At 42.3% G+C, this 23,895-nt stretch overlaps 1 protein-coding gene across 2 annotated transcripts in view; it reads right to left on the bottom strand.

Annotated features, from left to right (window-relative positions):
• ncalda (neurocalcin delta a) overlaps positions 1-20,895 on the bottom strand; it is a 66,471-nt gene extending 45,576 nt beyond the window's left edge. Inside the window, exons 1-2 of one of the 2 annotated variants that reach the window (XM_085290655.1) lie at positions 20,787-20,895; positions 18,193-18,276 (exon numbers count right to left, since the gene is read on the bottom strand). The gene's annotated coding sequence lies outside the window, so the exon portion shown is untranslated. The remainder of the gene's footprint in view (positions 1-18,192; positions 18,277-20,786) is intronic. The other variant, XM_085290656.1, reaches the window with a different exon arrangement.
• Between the last annotated feature and the right edge of the window lie 3,000 nt (positions 20,896-23,895).

Here is a 23,895-nt window from a genome sequence, read left to right as displayed (position 1 = left end):
CGCTAGCTTGCCCTGCGCTCAGTGAATCTGCGTTCGACTACTCCGCCTAGGCTGCACTGTCGAGCGCAGATCCACTGAGCGCTCAACACAGACAGCATCATCAGAAGGAAAGTTGATAAAATAAATTAAAAATTTATTTTGTATTGTTCGATACATATGCGTACCGAACCGAAAGCACTGTATCGAACGGTTCAATATCGATACAAGTATCGTTGCACCCCTACTAGCCAACCATTTGCTAAGCAGTTGCGAAACTGTTTGATGGAAACTAGAAACTGAGACAGCTGGGCTTCAAACTAAAAGTTGTGCAATACCACTGAAACCAACATCTTTTAACATCTGCAACTTTTACTTTGAAGGTGAACTGTCTCCGTTTCTGGTTTACACTGCAATTTCTCAAGTTTCCACTTGGTTAGCAATCTGCAAGCAACCATAGCAATTCACCCAGTTATAGCCAGCAACTATTCGCAAACTGGTCCGAGAATACGTATCTGTAACAAACCCACAGCAGACCCGGGTGCACGTTCATGCTTTCAAGCATCTCTTTATTAGAACTCAAGGTTGCCATTCGCTCTGGCTGAGCAGGTGGGTGAGCTGTTGGTGAACCCAGTGGTTGCTCCGTGGCCCTCCTACGGGTAGCAGGAACAGGCGCAGGCACAAGCCGGGTACAAGCCGCTCCCACCCGAGGAGTGGGGATGGGTGCGGTGGGAGGCTGCTCAACATAACAAACAACCAATAACAACAAACACAGGACCCAGTACAATATTTAAATCAGTGGGGCATGATTGTGGATGCCGTGCAGGAAGTCATGCCCCGCCACAGTATCGTTCCCTAGTGACTGGAGGTTGCCAATCAGCTTCCTGCCCCAAGTGACTAAAGCCTAACTAGAGCACTTGTGGCTCCTAGAGTTTCCAGAAGTTGAATGGGAGGCAGACCCTTCAGCTATGGGGCTCCCCTGCAGTGGAACTAGCTCTTGTGTTCACACGACAGACTCTAATTTGACCTGAAGCAGAAAAATGACTGTACTTCTCTCCTCATATTCATTAATCATATTAATTGTGTATGAGTCAAATGTGTCTATATTTCCTCACAGTCCAGAGAGATGAGAAGATTGTTACTTACAGAATGGATTTATTTAATTCTATTTATAGCTAAAGAGGTGGGCTGTGAAGAAATGGGAAATTTTCAGTGAAAGAAAGGTTTGTTATACAATCGGCAAAGTGTCTCAAGAGTTACTCAATAGCATTACAACCCACTCTTTCCTAAATGATTCAGAAGGCTGAAGACAAGACTGATGACCAGTCTGTCCCATCCCATTGTTTTTTATGGCAGATGGCAGGCTGGATGCAGAGAAAGGATTAAGCAGAGCCCACTGTCTCAGTCTCTCTCTTATCAGAACACAGCAGGTTGGGAGCCAGAAGCAAGAAAAAGCAACATCACCACCTCCCCTATGAGTCACTCACTGGTCCCCTGCTCACTATTACTTAGAGCCAGCACGAACACAATGAATACATATGTAAAGACCCAGCATACAAACACTCCCACAACTGCAACAGTCTTACAGAAATAGAGCCGCTGGGTTCACATACTGATGACTGCCTGCTGGGGAGAAGGGAACAGATAGATGCAGCTCTCCAATCAAATGTCAGACTTGATCAAATTCAAGAAGGAAGCTCAAAGCAGCAGAAGATATTTTGGCATTTTGATTTCTATTCACCCAGAACTTCCAGTGAGTCACGCAGAATTTTTTTCCCCAACTTTGGACAAACACAAAAAGGTTGATGAAAAAGAGCTAACACTGTAAACAGACTGATTGCACTGCAGCGTGCACAGAGTGTTATCCACTTTCCCATTTAATTCTCACATGTGCGTATCTAAACTTTCAATTTAGATACACAAAAAGAGTTCCTGCCCAAAACAGCTAACTGTGATTGCTTCCATTGATAAAATATTATCTGTAAACTGAAATCAAAATTCAGTGACACCCCACCTCCCCTTTTAGATTTTAGATTAGCAGAAGCGGAAGAGGTTCCACTGACTCCAAGTGACCTCAAGCATGAGTGGGGGAGGCGCAGTTGCTGGCTGTCCTTGTTTTTTGCAGTAGACCTCTTATATGGACAAGCTGCAGCTGTCTGTAACTGTGAGAGACATGTCTGTCTGTGTGTGTGTGTGTGGGGGGGGGGGGGGGGGGGTGGCTAACAACTAAGACTGAACATGTGTGGATCAAAGACCAAAGGATGCTCGGTCCATTTATCTCTTTTAACACACACACATGCACATATTTGTCCGTGTCTTATGAGTAACTGTAACGGCCCTTGTTCAGAGGGAGATCTGGGGGCCTGGGAACTGTGTCGAAATCACACTGGGCTTCCTCTGGCTCATCTTGGAGTCATGGGAATCAACACTGACTAAAAACAACAGGGCTCATGCATGCCGCAGAGTGACAACTCCACATTTCACCAATTCAGACTGGACACAGCAAACCATCTTCACAAGGAAACGGAAAGAGAAATCTCTTCTTTATAATGATGTAGCTCATTTCAACAAGTGTTAGTACTGGAACATTTATATATTTTGTGGGTATCTGTGTCAATGTTCCCAGAAAGAAAAAAACCCCACACACACTAGGTTACTTCTACTCCCAACTGAGAATACCTGCTGCAGTTTCACATTAAAAGCTTTCAATATGGTCAAACACAAGATGACTTGTGTACCAAAGTACTCACAGAAAATACTATGTGGTAATCATAGCCTGTATAAAAGACAGACATGTCTTAAACCTGAATTCTTTGAAGTGGTGAGCAGATGGGCGACTCCCTTGAGTGTAGAAAAACTTGCTGTATTCCTCATTTTCAAAATCAGGTCCACCCCTCGCTTGTCACAACAGGTTTAAAAACACCTAAATCGTGATGATGAAAATGCCGGTGGCTATGTCTCTAAATTATGTACAGTCTATGGTATTTTCACTTAGCTTTTTCAGTTACACTGCTTTCACTATGGCCTTTTGACCCAAGTCAACAGGGCTTGATAAAAAATGATCAGGGTTACACCTAGAATTATGTTCCTGGCCTGTGACCCGTAGAATCAAAACGATCAGATCTTATTTTAAAAGACTGAAAGCGCCGCAAACTGCCACTACTATCAGCACTACTTTGAAAACTGAACAATAGATTGCTCAGTAATTATGAAAACTTTTGTTTTTTTTTAAAAACAGAAACCTCACTGAAACATTTAGTTTAATAAAGCTTAATCGGCTTAGTGTGCCACGGTGTTCTTTGCCTGTTATAAAAATCTATATTTGTAGGGTTGAAATGCAGAGAAAAGGTTGGTACAAACACGAGTGAGCAATGTGTTCCTCCTGATTACCCCACAGGTTCACAGTGTACCCTGGTTTGCTTTATCACTCTTTCATGTTGGAGGTGTGATAATATTAATGTGGAAAGAAACCAGTGGCTACTGTTTTGTTTTTTTGTGCTAACCTTTAGTGTCTTCTTCTGAGTGTACAGGGTAACGTCTTGATTTTAGAGCACAGGCTTGGTCAGATCTGCAAAAAAACAGGGTGCAGCCACAAAAACCTGGTGCTGAATGCCCAGAAGACAGTGGAGATTATTGTGGACTTCAGGAAGCACACAGCCCCACTCCCCCCCATCATCCTGACTGACACCCCCATCACCTCTGTGGACTCATTCCGCTTCCTGGGTACCACCATCACCCAGGACCTGAAGTGGGAGCCCACCATCACCTCCGTCATCAAGAAAGCCCAGCAGAGGATGTACTTCCTGAGGCAGCTGAAGAAATTCAACCTGCCAACACGGACGATGATGCAGTTCTACACTGCAATCATCGAGTCCATCCTCACCTCCTCCATCACCGTGTGGTACGCTGGAGCCACTATCAGGGACAAACAGAGACTGCAGCGTGTTGTGCGCTCTGCTGAGAAGGTGATTGGCTGCAGACTCCCATCTCTGCAGGATCTGTACACCTCCAGGACATTGCGGCGTGCAGCTCGGATCTCAGCTGACCCTTCTCACCCTGGACACAGTCTGTTTGACCTGCTCCCCTCAGGCAGGAGGCTCCGGTCCATTCACACCAGAACCTCTCGCCATAAGAACAGTTTCTTCCCCTCTGCTGTTGGACACATGAAGAATAACCATATGACTGTTCCCGCTACTAACACATGACCCTACGCTGTGTCACTGCATCATTCCATGTTTTGGCACTGATCACCACCTGCACTCATGTATATATCTTTCTACGTAGCACTCTTAATTCTTATTCTCATGTATATATCTCATGTATAGCTCATGCACATATCTTTCTACGTAGCACTTTTAATTCTTATCCCTACTTTTATTTTTTCATGTCTATTTAAGTGCTATTTATGACACTATGTTTGCACTGAAGCACCGCAGCAATTTCCTAATGTTGTAAACCTGCTCAACATTTGGCAATAAACCCCTTTCTGATTCTGATTCTGAAAATAGTTAAACAAAACTAAGAGTCATCAGAAGCCTATTAGCCCACCACGACACCCATTCATTAATATGATTTATTATCTGTACACCAACACTATCGTACAATATTCTTGTGAAAATAAGGTTTTCATGTGAGTGCACATAGCTAGGTGAAAACCAAGTGCATCCCATGATTCAGCAGCTTGTAGCTTCAATAACTCAAAGTAATCTTTAGTAGGACTCTGTCAGTCTCACACTGTTGTGAAGAAATTCAGGCCCACTTTTCTTGCTTTAGTTGAGGTTTGCAGGCGCTTGTTTATGCACAGAGCTCCCGTTTTCTGGGGGGAAAATCTAATATAACTACTGTACATTTCAGAAGGAAATAGTCAAATTAACTTGGAATTATTGGAATTAAGCTTGGTCACTAGGTCTGATATATTTAGAAGAAAAAAACTGGAAGAATACCAAAGCTGAAATCTTATTTTTGAACAGCAAATCCTTCTAAATCTAAAAGTAAGGACAGGCCCAGCTGTGTGCTGATTACTTGAAAGCTGATCAACAATCTATCTGTCTAAACTGTCATTAAGCCTCCAGATTATTAAAAGAAAAATGAGAAAAGAATAGAAATTTTTTTTTTTTTAAGACGTCAAAGACTGTCTGAGTACAACGTGCAATGAGGAGTGAATGGAGACTGAAAAAAATGACAATGCAGGACTTCGGTTCATTATTATCCTTTTTACCACAGAGATGAGCCATCTTATAATAACTACCCTTCAATTCCAGGCATCGTTTTTGGACACCGAGCTGCATGACCTTCTCTTTGCAAGCGCAAAGTGTTTGTCTCAGCTTCAACAATGAGAGCTGATGCCATTAAAGCTTTTTCCTGTTGGGCGGCTGCAGGGGAAAGTGTGAGGAAAGCTACCTTCCGTGTTGCAGCGGCTGAGGGAACAGAACAGCTCCTGAGGTTCCTGTCCTCTCTCCCCAGGCTTTCTCAAACAACACAATTTTGGCACAGCACAGTGTGGTAGCCACAAACTCTGCAGGCAAACTGACAACTCTGCATGTGTGTGAGAGGGTGTTTGTGTGTCAGTGGAAGCAAAAGAGCATATTCATCATTACACAACAAAGGAAGAATTTTTCTTTTTTCTTTTTTTTTTACGCAGACGCACAGATTTGCTCCCTTTCTTTTCTCACATATAGCCAGCGCTTTGCATTACCTTATGAATTATGGAAAAATAAATTGTTTTTATTGTCAGTCATGTAGAAATGTTGAAACAGTATAACTGAATCTCCATGACTTGCTGAGCATTAGCTGTGTGTTTGCAGAGCAGCAGCAACATGAGCCAACTATCTGTATCTACACAGGAAACATTATTGAGCTGCAGGTCACCTGTGTTTTGGCAGAGCTCAGAGCCCAGTACACAGGCACTGTAGCTACATGGCAACCGAATAGCAGAAAGTCTGGTTCACCAAATGACATGTATAAAATATAAAGCTATATCGGCTGCTTTTGGGGCTTTATTTTACAAAATAATGAGAAGTAAAATCTCACAATATGAAACTATGATGATAAGGTGCTCATAATGACAACAGTACTGCAAAACATCTATTCTGTGATACCTGATACAGTGCATTATTGGCGGTGGTGATGATGAGTGTGTGTTTTCTATAAATCTAGAATAAATATTTCTCAAAAATAAATGTTTTAAAACCTAATCTATCAGTGTGTAAAGTCTCACTGCTTAACGCCAGTAAACTGCAGATTGCACTCAACTGAATTATTACTGATACAAGTTGATGATTCAGTGAATATCACTTCCGTCTGATGACAGTAATATGAGTGAGTTGTTGAGCATATCCTGAATATTTCTGTTGCTACGCGCTACTGTTTGTACCACTGTTAGCTGCTGTTAGCCGGAGTTAGCTGCTGTTAGCCGGAGTTAGTGAAGCTTTCTTCAAGGGGATCTAATGTTGTTGGAATCTGACACTTAACAAATAAACTCTGATACAATGTGAAAATATAAACAAACTATTTATCAAAGGAAAAGTTATTTTTAGGATACTCAAACCTAACATTAGCTGGTGTAACGTTAGCTAATTAGCTGTTGTAGCTGCCAACTAGCTGTTGCTATTGTTGGCTCGTTGTCAGTTGTCTGGAGATGATAGAGTTCCATGTCTAATCTGCTGAGAATAAGTAATGAGCCTGTTAATGCAGGTTTTTGTGTTTTAGAGCCTTGACCTTGGTTTAGGAGAAGAGGTCTGAATGTTTTTTAGCTTTGAGTGTGACATACTAATGCTGATTTTTTCAATTCAAATTCTTTCTTTGTAAGACCTAAAACTGACATCATATTAAAAAAAATGAATCTTTATTCAATGCAAAATTTTTGTTACATTTTATAATTTCCCCCAAAACTACATGAAGTTACATCATCTTCTCACTTAAACAACTGAAATGAGGCCCGCTGTTGGCTTGTGTTCATTTGAGAGTGTTGGATAGCTTTAGCTGATTTGTCTTATTTAGCTTTGTAAACATGTCTGCGTTCAGCTAGGTAAAAGTGATTTAAACATTTTTTGGAATTGGGTTGTGTGTGCCGTTATCTATTTTAGAAATGCTTTCAGTAAATGTATATTATTTTCCCCTGCTGCCCCTGCAAACAACTTACTTAACTTCTATTCACGTGTTCCTAATGCATAGGGACCAAAACAAAATACGTTGCCACCAGTATATATGAGTAAGAAGCAGCCAACACAATATACTGCAATATTAATACTTTATCCAAATTATAATGGGGGGAATATCTGCACCGAATTAAGATAAATCTGATCCCTCACTTGGCAATAATAGGGATTGTGACAGGAAATAAAAGTGAGATTAATGAGAAAATAAAATAATAATTATCGTTCAGTGATGATGATGGCGCAGTATCATTGCTCTACGCTGTGGGAAGAGTCGAGTGAAAGGGCCTCCGTAACAGCTCCAACTGTAACTCCAAACATGAAGTGTTGCTGCAGTGTCTTTCCCAGAATAGTTATTCAGTGGGAAGGATTTGCAGTTTGGAAGACAAATAAAGACATAGCACATCATGTGATAACACTTTTTAGTGTTGGGTAATAATATTAGGGAGCTTCTCGATAAACATCTCAAAATAGACTTGCTGATGTCAGAGAAAACATTTCTCTGATCTTTTCTGTGAAAAAAGAGACGCATAATGTAATAATATAACTTTATCACATCACCTTCCAACCAAACAGTAAGCAGGGAGAGAAAAGAGAAATAAAGATCTGAGAACACATTTGTATACAGATAACAGTCAATCCATCAAAACACATTCCCATAACAGTTCCTTCAATCCACTGACGTCTTTGAATCATGTGGCATTATTTGCCCTGGCTTTGTGAGCTCTGGTTTGGCTCAGAGCAATGTTAATAGGCCTATGAGTGAAAGCAGAACCACCAGTGTTTACGCACACTCACGTTCTCACTCTTGCTTGACCGCTCTCTTGCACACACAAACATATGTAGCACGTAGCTGTCCAGGGCTTGAGCATATTTCACACACCATTTGTGACTAAAACAAACATTAATGACCTGGTAGTTGGCCTGTCTGATGTCCGTATATGGAATGTAACTTCTGGCTCAATAACAAAGTTAGTCAGGGAAAAAGAGGAAAGCGCTGAAACAAAACTAATAATAGCATGAAAAATCCATGACGAAGGCCAGTTTTGGTTTTCAGGAGATGGTATTCAATGCCATTACATCATCACGCAGCCATTTAAGCAGGCTAATACGAGCTCACCGTAATGGGCCATTAACCGTTATAGATAGCAGTGTGGCTTTCTAATTTCATCCATTTTGGGTTTTGTGAAGTTGTTTTTTCTTTTTTCCAGTTTCTAAAAGCCTGTGATGGAGTGGCTTTTAGAACCCCCCACCCAACACACACACACACACACTGTGTTTTCATATCTTTGTGGGGACATCTAATTGACATAATGCTTTAACTAGTCGCTTACCCTATGGAAAATGAATGAATAATCCTAACCCTTAGCCTGAACCTAACCGTCACCCTGACACTAAAATCACATTTTGAGTTTGAAAAATGCTTTCAAACTCGTGGGGACTGGGATTTGTCCCCATAAGGTCTGTTGGTCCCCACAAATACAATAAACGTCCAATTTTTGGTCCCCACAAAGATATGTAAACACGAACACACACACACCTGCAGGTGCATGCTTTCCATCTGGAAAGTCATGGAAAGGAGGCACAAAGGAAGTAAAATAATTTAGATACAGACACACACACACACATAAGTGTGGGGAGCTAAGGTTGTCTTTGAACAAAATGTGACAACCGCAAGACCTCAGCCTTTCTCTGGTACCATGGCAACATGTTCTATGCATTTGGTAGGTGAGGGAAAGGAGCAGATTCAGGTGTAATCAGTACAACAGTCATAGGGATCAGCCACTGAAATCTCCTCTGTGTGTGTATTCAAATCAAATTCGAGCAATTGTGTTTAATGAACAGAAAGACTACGTTGCAAGAGATTTACATTTTATTAGCAGCAAGCATCCTCCCGAGCTCTATTTTTCTAATATATCTGTGAGGATAAAGCATTCCTATAAATGACCAAACATCACTGACAGCTGAACAAGAAAGGCATGTAATTGAACTTATGCATGTTTATCTGACCTGCTTTGCTTCATTTTAATGTGGTGAAGCTGAGCTCATGCTGTTTGTGCTTTTGCGCTGCGGCAGGCTGTGGTTGTGGTTTGATGGGCACAGGGATCCCAGCCATATTGAAATCAGGCAGTGAGTGGTGCACTTTATGAAAATCAATTACAAATTGCTGGCCCCAAAGCAAATCCATAGTGCAGATGAGATGGCATATGGGACACTGTTCTGGATAGATTTCTCATAGTGTTGTATTAAGGGACATGACTTGCATTTTCTGTCTCTAAAACCTTCTGTAATGATCCGTTGTACTCATTCTGAATGACAAACTTCAAATTAAACGTTTACCTTTTGTGCTTTGTCTTCAAATCTTTAAATTATCCTACCTACACAAGCAGGCGTCATGCACAGGCTGGCCCTGCACCCCAACAGTGGTGGGTACACAACATGATGCAAGTGTGCTAAACAGGAATAACCCTGCGTAGCAAACAAGACTTTAAGGACTGAATGTAAAATAAAAAATAAAATGGCATTTAAAACTACATAATGCAGAGAAAGACGTAACAATGTATTGCTAATCTCCTAGGACACCAGCCCAGGCAGTGTGGGTGTCTGGACGAGACGCGCTTGCTTGCTCATTCGCTCATCTGCTCAATAAAACTGGGCTGCGGCTGCAACGTGTTGTCTCCCTACCATATTTGATGTGGTACACTCCCACATGTAACCCCCTCCTCTTATTCACTCTTCCTCTCACCCTCCCATACTCGCAGCAGACCGGCTGTCATGATTTGCAGCCCACTCGTGAACGTTTACCTCATATAACTGTCGCTCCGGCAATCTTTCATCCTACTTCTCCTCTGCTGAATGCTGGGTGGCAAACTGGAGCATTATATAAAGAGAATGTGGGCTACACATGTGTGTGGATGTGTGGTTTATTCACCTGTACTAGTTACAAAACTTTCTAAAAATTCATTTTAGGGTAATTATAAATAATAAAAATAATACTGCTGAGTTCTGACCTTTTGTTTTTTGTGTGGTTCAGTTTTCCTCCAGTAGTTTTTCACAAGATTTCCTTAAGTGTTACTATGCCTCCTTAAGCATCATTCAACCATTAGACAACCTCACAAACACAGGCAAACTAAGCAAAATGAAAAAAATATTTCACTTCAGTGCTATTTTATTTTATTCATACACCACTAAATCACAACAGTCACCGCAAGGTGCTTTATATTGTAATTTACGGACCCTACAATAATACAGAGAAAGCCTCAATAATGACACAACCGCACACGAACAAGCACTTGGTGACAGTAGAAAGGAAAAACTCCCTTTTAACAGGAAGAAACCTCCAGCAGAACCAGGCTCAGGGCGGCATAGCCATCAGCTGTGACCAGCTGAGGGGAGGAAGCCAGGACAATGACACACCAGTTCCCTTTAAATGTCTTTATTTCAGAAGACAGTTTTTGATTGTAGCACATGTGTGCATTAGAAAATGGAGCATAATCTCATTCTCTATAGTCCACTATAGTCGCTACAAATCCCTCTAACTATAAGGCACATACCCTGATCTTTACACTTGCCTGCCAGTGACAGGCCTTCCAGCCACCACAGCACTCTCGATGGTGGGAAAGCCCTGCACTAATTCAGGGCATGCCCATTGACTCCTGGCCAGTCAGAGTGTGAAGCCAAAGCCTGTCAGTGAGGCTTAGCAAGTCCTCTCAGTGATGCCATCACTTCTGACAATCTGCCTGGCCTCAGCACTGCGGTGTAACTTTGTGGCTGCTAAAGTGTTACAGTAGCACGTACAGTTTTTAGCAGTTCAGCTGTCAGTAACTGCCTGACTCTTATCTTGCTTTTTAGCATCACCAGTGTGGATGCCTGTCAATGGTTTTGGTTTAGCTTTGTGTAGTTTCACCTATGTAATATTCAGTGCTTCCTACATACACCTTACTTAGGCAGGTCATAGACGTAGAGTTGTGAAAAACAAAGTACACCCTTTTGCAGTTCAAAGGTGCTACATATTGGGAAATAAGAAAACAAAGCTAAGACTAGGGATGGGTATCGAAAACCGGTTCTTGTTGAGAACCGGTTCCCACTGTTTCAATTCCTTGGAATTGTTTGCCATTTTTGCAAACGATTCCCTTATCGATTCCAGTCGCCATGTTGCGGAGCGTCATTTACCTGGCAGGAAACATGGCGGCTCAAACGCTCAAAAGTTTGGTTATACTTTACGAGAACGGATGACAACAGGGCAACTTGCAATACTTGCAAAGTAGATATTTCATTTAAGGGAGGAAACACTACGAATATGCAAAAGCATTTGCTCACAAAACACGCGATAAACTTAAATGAATGTCGTGTTTTTAATTCCGCTCCGGACTCGTGAATCTCAACCCAGCAGCAGTGGTAATGTTTGCACGTCCTCTCCCGTTAATGCGGCAGGTAAATAATCAACTAACAGTGCATATTATGTTTGCGCAATCTGCCTTAATACAAAACCTGCCATTACTGTGCATTTAGGTGACCATGATGAGAGAGACAGACAGAGTCTGGCTGGCGCTCGCTGGCAGTTCTCACTGCAGTCTACCGGTAGCGTCTCCTGTCAGGCCAGGATAGACGAATGTCGCCGCGCAGTGACTAAGTTTGTGGTCAAAGGCTTGAACCCATTTGCCACAGCAGATGGTAAGTGAATGTGTTTAATTGTAGGCAGGGACATTACTGGATATTCTTGTGACACCCCATTGAAGAGCCGTAGGCTGGATCTCTTAAGATCTCACTGTTGGGTTTGTAAGGTTATGTTACTCCTAAATTTCTATCTCGTTCAAAGAGAATATATAAAACAAAGTTCTAAGCTAATCGACCTTAGTGTTCTCCTTTTTTAAAAAGAATCGATAAGAGAATCGATAAAGAATCGAATCGTTAATGTCATGGTCCCTGTGCCTGCCCAGCCGGCCTCACAAGGCTACACTTGTGTTTTGCTTTTTCTCTCCCCTACCTCTCTGCCTGGGCGGAGCTCACAGCTGGCTCCCACCCTTGGCTCACACAGCTGTTGGCGATCAGCTGATGGCGATCAGCTGATTACCCATCTACTATTTGAGGCTGGGTCACAGATCCTCTCATCGCTGGATGATTGAGCTACTGACGTTAGTCTTTCTTTTGGTCTTATACCTTTACGCCCTACCTTCGTGATTTGTGAGTGATTTCTCCCTTCCCTATTCCAGTTTATCTTCCCGGACCTGTGACCTCCCCGCGGTACGGACGTGTGTGAGTCGGATGTGAGGACGTGAGCGAGCGTGAGAGAGAGAGACAGAGCCTTCCCCTAATCCCCTGGAACCCTGGACTTTCCCCGTCACTGTATATAGTATTGCACTGGTGTGTAAATAAATCGTGTTCTGATACGTCAACCTGCTCTGCGCTTGAGTCCCTGCTTTCAGTTTGTGACAGTTAAACAGAATCGAAAATGGAATCGGAATCGTGAAAATCTTATCAATACCCATCCCTAGCTAAGACGCAGACCTAGTATGCAAAAAATAAGTGCACCCTGTGATTTAACAGTATCTAAAACCACTTTTAACACCAACAATTTGGAAGTAATTGTTTTGACTTTAACAGTAAGGAATGTTTTTGACAAAAAGCTCCCCAATAAGGGCTGAAAATGAGTGAAAAAGCAGCTGATGTCCAAAGAAAACTTCACAAAGCCCGGGGAGCAATTGTTGAAAGCCACTTCCAAAAGACCATCAGGGTGTACACCTCACCCCTGGAGTCGTTGCCCACCTCTCAATTTTAAATACACGTAGACATTGAGGGCTAGCAGGAGGGACCATGCGCTTACCTGCTGCTCTCTGGCAGGTAGCTCCATGCCCTCCTGGGTTTTAATTGCACCTTAAAACACACATGCATCAACACTACAATGAGCGGGTGGAGGGAGGTTTGGAGTCTTCTCTCACCCCCGTTCTCTGCGGCCTGCTGGAGCGGGGGGGCTAGGAGGAGGAGTTGGCCGTCCGACTGCAGTCTGGAGTGTGGGGCCTCCCTGCTGCTGCGGAGTCGGGGCGGTCTGCCTCTCCCCACCGCAGGGAAAAGGGTAACACCACCTGGGTCTGGGTGCAGTTCCCCCCTCCAGGGGCAAGGGTACCTAGACCCGGTTCGTAGAGTACGCTTGGGGAGTGTGATCGTGTGTACAGCGTCTCTTTATGTCTGTCTCCATGTTGGTTGAGTGTGGAGTAAGTGCATATGAGAGCATGAGGGTGGGAATGGATGTTTGTATCTGTGTGTGCCTGTATGTCTGTGTCTATATGTCAGGTTGGGTATCAGATGCCACCTCTCTGGGGACATCTTAGGCCCTCCAAGGTTTGGAGGCCTATCTCCCCCACCACCACTTCCCCTGCCAGTGGCGGACTCCCTCAGGTGTCGGTGCGTTGGTGGTTCTTTGTGTCTGGGGATGGGCATCCAGGTACACACCGGCTCACTCCTTGGCGGCCGCTTATCGGGGCCTGGAGCCTGGGGCTCGCTCGGGCCACTTCGGAGGTGGGGTGCCCCCAGCCTCTCGGCCTGGGGCTCGGTCACTCAGGCACAGCTGGCTGCCGGCGGAGCTCACAGGCGCGTCACTGCAACCCCCCCTGGCTTCTGCTCCGCGGCTGCTGAGTGAGCCCTCATCTGGGACTCTCCTCAGCTCTTTCTGGGACAGTGGTGCAGCTGCCCCTCTGTTAGTCTTCCTTGGTCTCTTGTGTTCTGGGGGCCTCTGGATGTCTGGAGTTTTGATCTCCTCCATACCTGCTTCATGCCCTGGAGGACGGGGCTGTGGCCCCCCCACACCCTCTAGCAGATCATTACATGAAGGAACCTTTTAAAAAAACAAGCGCGTCCATGCTCACAGGTGTACACACGGGTGACCAAAAAACCCAAAACCCAAAAAAAAGAAAAAAAGAAAGCCACTTCAAAAAACTGGCAAAAGTCTGGCTCCTTGGAAGCAAAATGTAGACTTTTATAGACTTTTGCACACAATACTGTAAAGATCATGACTACCAATATTTAAAACAAAAAGCTGCTTTACATGAGCTATAAAGGGACAAATGAAATCCTCTTTTTTTGTCATTTTGACATGAAAATGTTTTTATGTAGGATCTTGTGAAGCCCATCACAACACTGCTAAGACGCTGGCAATTGGTCATCTCTAGCTAACAGAGAGAAAAGTTATGGCAGACTGACAGATATACAGAGAAACACATACACAGAGCAGAGAGGTTAAATATAACAGACAGCTGGTGTGTACAGGTGACATTTCAACACGAGACACAGAGGGATGTAGCTTTCTGAAGGACACCGTGCATATCCTCATACCTCCACTCGCCAAACAATTAAATTAACAGTTATTTGTGTCTGCCAAGAGGATTAAGCTGTAAAGTGCTATGTCATGTCGTAAAGGCAAACAATCTCCCTCTGCCCCGCTTTAATACAACAGTCTGAAATCAGCATATACACTTACAGTAAGTATGTTTGAGAGACTGCAGCTCTATTATAGTAAACCATTTCACACTCTCAATTTCACTAAAATCTATTATTACGTTTAATGCCAACAGTGCTTATGATCTAACACAACAGACAGGCACTCAGCGCAGCGCCGCGATGACTCACAGGTCAGAGATCCGCATCGAACCAATTGGGAGGCCAGGTGTCAGCACTGTCATCTCTGACACACAAAATTACTCTGTGACACGCACGAGAGAGAGACGTCGGGCGCCTTTCATTCTCGTAACCTCTCGAAACATAAAAGGCTGCTTTAACTGCTTTCTGTAACATGGCAACAGATGCGTTTTCACATCAAAATCTTAAGATGATGTGAACTCCTGTACCCAAACGCTTAATTGTGTCCATTAGAGTGGTGGTTTGATTATCTGACACAAATCAAGACCTCAGTGGATGAAGGACTCCAGGATCCTTTAATGAAACTCATTTCATTACGTTTATCATCCAGTTCCTGTTTCTATATTGGTGTACTTCTACATGAATGTCACAGTGTTACCATACATGGGTAGGTTTTGGTATTCATTCACAAACATCAGCACTCGGTTCACTGTGAGCAACACCTAGTTTCCATGTTGTGCTATGTATGCAAAGCATAAGACTGCGTGGTATTAAATAATTAGAATAAATCACCGAGCTGTTTTCTGTGCTTCATTTCAGGTGTTAACAGATTTAATTCATCTGCCTCATGCACATCTTTATTTGCAGGAAATGGCAAAGATAAAGATGGATTTATTATTGTTTTTACTGTTACAACAATCTTCATGCCACAGTGAAAAACAGAAGCAGATCCATTCAGCCTGTGATGACACAGGGGCTGTAATAAAAAAGGTCTGGCTTGCATGTTGAGGCAGTAACATCAGTCAAAGATCTCTCAGAGGGTTCTTGTAAAATTAGGTTTCGGTTTGCATCACACTGCCATCTCTGTGAGTTACTGCAGCTAGAAATCTAAATGTGACATCCTAAATACGAAGAACAGGAACAACAGAGTTTTTTTAAAAGTATTAAACAAACACTAGACTCCACCTGTGAACGCATGGGTAGGGTGCCGGGCGCAGAGCTTCACCTGACACCAGCGGACGGCACATCATGTTCTCACTTGTCACCACCGCGTCTGTGCGAACCATAAAGCAGAGTCGGAATGATCAAGTTTGATCTCAGCCGCACTCATGTGGAGCAGAGCGCAGCCACAGGAGAACAACTGCAGAGCTCTGTGTGAAGAGGGGTGAACTTGGATGCTGGGATATTGTGTGCAGGTGCTGTGCTGCTTCAAGCATATTTGATGAAGCATGTGTCTTGACATTTCTTCTTCACGGGACATCGTGGATACACTGTTTTAGCTTCAGTCTTTAGGTTTCTTGGCATGTGACTGCAGTGATCTGGGTTGTAAATCAGCGAATTGCATAATACTGCACTCAAAAGTGTTCCAGCCCTTGTGATCTCAATATTTATAAATGAGCTTCCCGCCTGTAATTTGACCTGTTTACATCCTGACAGCAGTATTGAGCTCAGTGAGCTGCAGTGTAGCTGCATCCTTGGTTTAAATGAGGAATGCCAACAATCCTAGCTATCCCTCCTGGGAAAACCGAAGGACAAGCGCAGACATTGTTTCCCACACTGTGCTCATCATGTTAGAGAAAACGAGCCAAAGAAAATCAAACGACCAGCTCACAAGTGTTACCATGCTGTCATAGCTGGCTGGATTTCTACATGTCAGTTGCCCATCACAGAGAGCATGTCTACTCTTCTCATCCTGCATGCTACATACATATTTTTTTTTATTTCTAGTAATGTGTATATGATTTTAATTTGTGTATGATCAACTGCCAAATACAAAAAATACATCACATATATTTTTTACTGTATCTTAAAAATAAAAATGACAAGTAAGAGGGGGGAGGAACAGCTAACGAGAAGTTCCAACTCAGACAACACTGATAATGAAAGTGCAAGCAGGGAGTGACTAGGCAGCTAACAATGAAGTGCAGTACACGCAACCGAATTAACACAATGGGAATGCTAAGTTGCTGTGTGTACAGACAATGTTGCCTATACACTGTAAGTTGCACTAAAGTTATTACAAGGCACCAGCATGTTGGGTCATGAATTAATATTGTACAAAAAAGTGTCTGTGGCCCAACCATGAGCTGCTACAACCAACTAAAAGCGCTGTTAAGACTATTGCTGGTGGAAAAGTTAGTCTAGGGCTCCATTGCCTTTTGTTTTGATATTCATCATCTTTTAACAGCCTTTGGGTTTACAGGGTGCTTTCGTCTCATGAACTTTCTGTTAGAGTGCAAACACTTAACAGAAATTCATACCAACACCCAGTAAACCTAGCATGGGAAATAGGTTACACTGCATGCTCTGAGACCACACTGTCAACCACGGTGCTGCTCAATGGTTTTCTACTAACAGACGCTATTCTTTCTCCTTATGAAGCTGGAGCCTCTTTAACTGATACTATAAATAATGAGGTTTTGCCAGCTTTAAAAAAAGACATTGTTGGAAAAAGGAGCTGCCTGAATTACTGCTCAGTTACACACAAGCACAGCAAACTTAATGCGGTTCTGAAAAATAATATGAAATAATATATCCCTAACTGAAGCTCTATTCAAAATTTACCAGTGAACTTTCTGCTTCGACATGTTTTCATTTGTAAATCACTCAAACATGGATGATTGGCCTTTAAGGACACAGTGTTTGATATGCTTATAATGTAAGCCCACCTATCCATTTAAAAAACAAATGCAATACCACAGCTATAAGCAGAGCGTGTGGTACAGTGCTTGTGTCCCTTTCACTACACAGAGCGAAGGACTTTGGTATGCAACCCACTGAGATGAGTTTGTATGCAGTCCTCCAAAAAACCCCAACAATATGCAGCCAAGCGTAGACGATGTTGTGCGAAGGTCAAACGCCGATTGGCTGAAAAGTTGTCTAGAACAGGAAAGAGACACCTCCTTCACCACAAAGGGAAACAGGTGTGAAAAAATAATGAACGATCAAAATAGCAGCGTGAGAAGAACAGTGCTGCAGCAGACTGTTTGAATTGTTTCTAGCAAATCTTTTTTACAACACATATATAAAAGCAACACTACAACCATTAACTTGGTAAGATAAGTGTGGCATTGAGTCTTAGTTGGTTTTCTAGTAAAGGGGCGATTTGAGTTCGAATCCCAGCACTACCCTCCTCTTAGGGGAGGAATGGTGTCCTCCATGAAGCTACCACACTGGTGCTACCAGCTGTGGAGACCCCGTGTTGCTTGTTTTGGTATGACGGTTAAACACGTCATTCGTTTTCTTCCGCTTATCCAATTCAGAGGGGCGGGGGATCTTCTTATAGGGGGGCTGGATCCTATGAAACATCAAGTGTTTGTTCTTTTTGGGCTTATAATGTGCTTGTGCTCCCTAGAAATTCATACGTAGTCAGCCTCGTATTCATTTCTTTGGACTGTGGCAGGAAACACATTCCAGCCAAAGCTCTGAGACAACACTATCAATCACTTTGAACCCAAATCAGGTAAGTAATGAAAAGGATGCCACTCACCAAGGTGAGCTTTCTACTTCTGGTAGATGAATTTATGCTGGTAGTCCTTATCCACCAATAACTTTATCTGAAAGTTACCAGCACCTGAGGAAAGACAGAAAATATAATTTTTAAACTTCAATTTAATAGCAGGACGACTTTACCAGTAGAACAGCAGCTGTTTATATGAAGCTTATGTGTGAGTTCTATTAGGAAGATCTGTAATCAGTCATCTGCCTGCTTTCCTGGGTGTTAGGCTGCTTTTCTGCTCTTTACATCACTACCACTTTCCCACGCTTTCAATCTCAGTACAGACTTCATTACTCTAGTCCAATCATTTCCTTGTCTGCCTCCTTTGAGCCAATCAGCCTCCACTTTGCATGCAACCCACCTCCTCTCCATCTCCACCTCACCGACACCTCAGCCAGAGCTCCATCAAAGCCTCAGTTCATCTTCACCACCAGCAGCACCTAGACTCTGGGGGGGTGGGTCCTGTCCTAAATCCTATCACTGCTGGGATTTCGTGTTGCCACGATGGGTCATCGAAGTCTAATCGCAGAATACATGAATTTTTCTATCACAATAAATCATGTTCAGTTCAGAAGTGAATGTAGCGTATTCAACATGCAAGCACGAAGTCTGTAACCATAAGTGTACTATTCTTTGTTTGTTAGAGTGCATGTGAGTTAATGATTTAGGGTCAGTGACCCACACAAGTGTGAGAACTGGTTTGACTGCAGCGCTGCCTGTACTGACTCTTGTCATAGACTTCACTTGATTAAAGCTGCTCAGTTGCAAGTTGCCATTTTCACTATTGTACATTGTAACACTTTGAACCAGAGAACTTTACACTGTACCCATTCATACACATGCTACAAAGAACCATGCGGTGCGTTGCCCACTAAAACAGAAGACGCTGCGGACTAAACACTGCACAATCCTAAGAAAAATACAAAGGAGACCTATTATGCTCATCTTCAACACTATTTGTGTACTATTGGACTCAACCAGAGCAGCTTTACAATATTCACAGTTCAAAATCACCGCTGTCTAAAACAAGTAGCTTTACCTTCTCTCCCTTCAAAGCCACCCAGCATTCTTGTGATTGGCCGCACCGCTCAAACAACGAATTTGAGCAAAAGGTGGATGGGTGCCTGCGCTGTGTGCATGAGAGGACTGTATCAACAGGTCCACTCTCAACTGTCATCACACACAATGTCTCACTTTTAGGCTTACAGACTCGTTATTTGAAACCTTGTCGATAGTTAATATGAGCATCATCACTGCCCCATATCTCCAGTATATATATTTCACTTTGAGCAAGTCATGCGCTTTATCACATGCTGTCATATAAAAAACAGAAAGATCACTTACACTTGAGTAATATCTTACACTGTTAAAGCATCCTCATATTTATCTTCAAATATTCCAGGCCTGACCAGAGGGCACGTCTTTCTTCATAAAAACTTCTCCCGCGGTCTAACGATCCGCCTCCTTTCTCAGATGTCTCTCAACACATGTAAAAAACTAAAGACAGATGGTGTCCTTGTGATAGATCTGCACCTACCAGGGCTGTGGACTGTTGACTGTTACATGTATCTAAAAAAGAAAAAGTTTTTTCTACTTTTTACTGCTGTCATATTTTCATACAACACCAGAAGGGAATTCAAAATGATCCAATACATCAGAAAGACTTCTTTACGTTTCTAGATAGGGGAAAAAATAAAATAAAAAATAAATAAAGCGTTTTTCACTCTTAACACAAAACCCCAGCTTGTCAGTGCTCTCTGGTGGTCAAACTCAGATTATGGTGCCTGTTCTTAGGGGCAGTTTGCTATGTCTGTCACTCCTGCGGTCGCTTTTTAAAGCCTGGCGTTCAGATCTGATATAATATGTCTGAATGAGCATGGCTGATTTATCGGCGGTGCCTGTCATCAGAGATATGTGATGCATACAGACTAAACAGAGTTAAGGTTTGTTTACTCTTCACCTGTGTGATAAGGAGCCGGCTGTATCTCAGCCACCAGGAAAAATCTCTCCAAGGCAGATAAATGTGGGCGTGTACATCCACACTCAACTTCAGTTCATATGTAATGAAATGATCATGGGCCCGAGTAAAACAGGAGGCGATGCCTGCCCCCCCCTTCAAATCACAGCTTAAGACTCCTTTAGGACAGAGTTGTGATGCTGAGTGAAGGTTTTCAAAGCCTGATCGCCAACAAACACAAATTCAATTCAGCTTAAATCCTCCTGAGCTTTCTTTCTCCAAGCAAACAGTCCGAGTTTGAATCCGCCTACAGCCCGTAAACACGAGCAAATCGGAACAGTATGCTAACTAATGTTAACAGGCCAGAAAGGACAAATGTAATAACAGATGAGTTACGTTAGTTTCTGCTATTAAAACCTCATATTACCCAGCTGTGCTCGGATACAGGACGCGGGTACGTGCTGAGCAAACCTGCAGCACAACAGCAAAAAGTAGACCGCTGTAGACCACACGAGTGAGTCGCTTTATGTTTGTGCTCGGCAGTCATTTACCACAGCCATTTGCGAGGAAACAAAAGAGCTACACATGCTATCAAATAGGGACAAACAACTTCACAGCGGTCACTCACCACTATGTTACAGTACACCCGGGGCTGGCCTCTTCGTCTGCCGGCTAACCTGAGAGCCCAAACCGCTCAGACACAGGAACACATGTAGCCCCCAACAAGTGTCAGCGAGCGCGGAGTCAGAGCAAAGATAGCATAGAAAAGATGTGCTGCCCAGGAGAGAGAGACGGTTATACAAATGGTCTATTGCGAGGCATTTCCCTGCATTAAAGTGTGAATGTAATCATTAGAAACTAAATAAAAATTTTTTTGTTTTGCTCAAACAAAACATATTTTCTTTGCAACACACGAAAACGCCTTTCGTGTGTTGCAAAGAAAATATGTGTGCAAATTTTGCGGTACCAAGAAAAAGAGCGGAGTGGGACCTCTGTTTTTTTCTTCCGCTTTAGCCACCGCGAATCAAATTACATTGTAATGACTTTGTACTTGACTCTGGCGCCATCTAGTGGACAACTAGACAATAGGGCTTTTTTTGGTGGTGTCCCCAAGAAGTGATTTTCGATGTTTCTCTCTTTCTCTCTCTCTCTCTCCCTCTGTGTGTGTTTTAATGTTTAATACATTTACTTATATTGGTAAGTAGACTGTAGTAAATAGGATATATGAAGGGTAATATATAAAATAAAGACATGACCAGTTCTGCAAGTTTTTTTTGTGACTGCGTTATTGTACTGACCTTATAATCATTATAGCACTTTTTGGTCCCTTGTTGTGTTTATATGACTGCCATGTTGGATTTGTCTCTGTTTTTGATGCCTTCTTTGCCAGATCTCGCTTAAAAATACATTTTAATGTCAATAAGACTTTTTACTCAGATGGATGTACAAAAGTCACTTTGCTAAAACAGATTGCAGCTTCTACCTTGTGGGAGGAATGTTCTTTCTGCCTCAAAATGATATCATTCATGAGCGATATGTTTGACATATTTTTGACAGATTATAGTCCAATAAGTCATTTATATTAGTTTAAATTCCTGCAATCATTTTTTTTTGGCAAATACCAGAAATCAAATTTTTGCAGACGATCATTTTTGGCATGACTGTGTTCCTAACTCAAATAAATTGAAAAAATAAATAAATAAATAAATAAATAAATAAATAAACACAAATAAAAATATCTTCAGATCATGCACTAAAAATATTGATCTCTTGAGAAAAAATAATGCATTGTAACAGATTTATCTAATTTACTTCTAAGTACTTTGTCACTCTAGTTTATTACAGTTTTCAGGTATCTGTACTGGAAAAAAACACGAGAGATAACTTCAGACAGAGATGAAATAAGATGTAAGACAGAACTGGATAGAAGAAGAAGAAGAAGAAGAAGAAGAAGAAGAAGAAGAAGAAGAAGCAGCAGCAGCAGCGAGGTTTCATTTAGAGGCTCAATGGGCTTTGTTAAAATGTAAAGTGTCCTCATACCAGATCTGTATCTGATGTAATTTTTCATATTGTGTAACGTCCTTCAAAACAAAACTGATGCATGCAACCTTGTGTCATTCAAAGGTTGCATGCAAACACTCAGTATTTTAGAGCAGGGTAAACAGTTTAACTTGTCGTACTGTGAAGAAATCAAAGCAATGTGTTGGACTGGAGTAGAGCGGCTGTGGTGTTCCTGGTTAGTTAGATTACATCAAGTGTAGCAGAGATGAATTTGAATTTAAGCTGATGATACAGAGATTCAACCACTGAATTCTACATTCATACCAACAGCGTGGCCTAGTGGGGAATGGAAATCAGCTAAATAACGTGTGAACTCATGGGTTAAATCTAGTTGAATACAGTTGTGTAAAACCATTCCAGGAGCAGTAAACCTCAGCACTGATCAGCCACTAACTGATCTTCAGCTTCTTCCACCTGCTCAATCCCACTTTAACACCTGCCTGCACTTATTCTTCTGCTTAGGTGTAGAGGCAAACTCAAACCTGGTCATGATATTATGTTATTAGTATATTAATCTAGCATGGCTTTCAGTTAGCTTTTCACAAAAATCCAGAGAACACTACTACTTTTGACCTTCTTTAAGCACATTTCAGAGCCTGTGCTTTTTCACTTATACCTGACTAAAGACGTTGAGTAAATACTTTGACTTTTACTGGAGGTTTTACAAAATGTATTTATTTAGTTTAACACATATGTACACATCCTAAAAACCCCAGCACATCCACACCAACAAAAGAAAAATTTGTTGTCTATTCACAGTTAATAGGAAGACTATCCCATCAATACTTGAACATTTGGTTGGTGCAGGAGTGTCAGTGAAGATCATGGATGGATAACCTTTACTTAAGCAGCCTCAAAGAGTGAGTTATACTTATGCTTTTGAACTCAGGAGGTAGAGCAGGTGAGCTGCTAATTGGAAGGTTGCTGGCTGGATCCCTGGTTGCTCCAGTCTGCATGTCAGAGAGTATCACTGGACAAGATATTGAACCCTAAGTTGCTTCCTGGTGCATTCATCATAGTGTGAATGTTAGAGAGAAAACACTTAGTTTTAGGGGGGGAAAAAGGTGCTTTTGTGAATGAGGCATGTTGTATAAAGCACTCTGAGTGCTCCAGTAGAATAGAAACATGCTATATAAGAACCAGACCATTTACTATTTTATCATTTCAAAATAGAGCTGCACAGCATACTCGGACTACTGTGATGTTTCAGTAAAATGATATGAAATTAGTAAAGCTAATGAAGTCAGAACAGCTGGAAACTAGCTCTTCTTCTAAGAAAACAGAAGCTGACTCTTTGCTGTTACTTAAAGGGTTTTTAGTATGTTTAGTGTAGGTTTCTGCAGTATTCAGTGACCCAAGCAGAGGAGCATCAGTGTGGAACCAAAAGCGGGGTCCAACAGTGCTGGTTTGCCTGTTTGCTTGAACAGAACGCCTACAAAGGACAGGGGCCGTGTTATCTGGAGCCACAGTCAGTTCAGTTCTTCCGTTTGTTAACCAACAGTGAGCTGAGGTTTATACAAAGATGCACCACCAGGTGGCGATCAAGTGCTGCACTCCATATTCATGTGGTCCTGTGTCTCTCTTTACCTTAGAAAAGGCGCCAAAATAAAACCCTGCGATTCAGATAATTTTAGCCCCAAAAGATACTGCTCTTTGCAAGAGGTTACTTTTTTTTT

This window comes from Mchenga conophoros, linkage group LG11 (assembly GCF_057382185.1).
Source record: "Mchenga conophoros isolate Kocher_MC1m ecotype Shallow Benthic linkage group LG11, M_conophoros_male_GT1.1, whole genome shotgun sequence".
NCBI lineage: Eukaryota > Metazoa > Chordata > Actinopteri > Cichliformes > Cichlidae > Mchenga > Mchenga conophoros.
The sequence above is the reverse complement of the archived record's forward strand: the minus strand, read 5'-3'. Positions and strand labels throughout refer to the sequence as shown.